This window comes from Pseudogymnoascus verrucosus, assembly GCF_001662655.1.
Source record: "Pseudogymnoascus verrucosus strain UAMH 10579 unplaced genomic scaffold scaffold_44, whole genome shotgun sequence".
Classification (NCBI taxonomy): Eukaryota; Fungi; Ascomycota; class Leotiomycetes; order Thelebolales; family Thelebolaceae; genus Pseudogymnoascus; species Pseudogymnoascus verrucosus.
Window position 1 is genome coordinate 273,545 of NW_017263695.1, and position 230 is coordinate 273,774.

Sequence of the window (230 nt, forward strand, 5' to 3'; positions counted from 1 at the left end):
CCGCCTTTTGCTCACGCCAGTCGCCCCGCTCGCTAGGCTTGCCGGCTTAAACAACTTGTTTCGGCTCCATTTCGCATCCGCGATGGATGGATTCAGATGGGGTTCTTTTTAAAAATAACTGTATTTTTCACACTTTGAAGGTGGTGCATGGCACATCCTTTTTTTTGTAGGAGTTCTTTTTGAGAGGTTTAGGGGTGGGGAAGGAGTTTTTGTTCTGAGTTTTTTTTGTG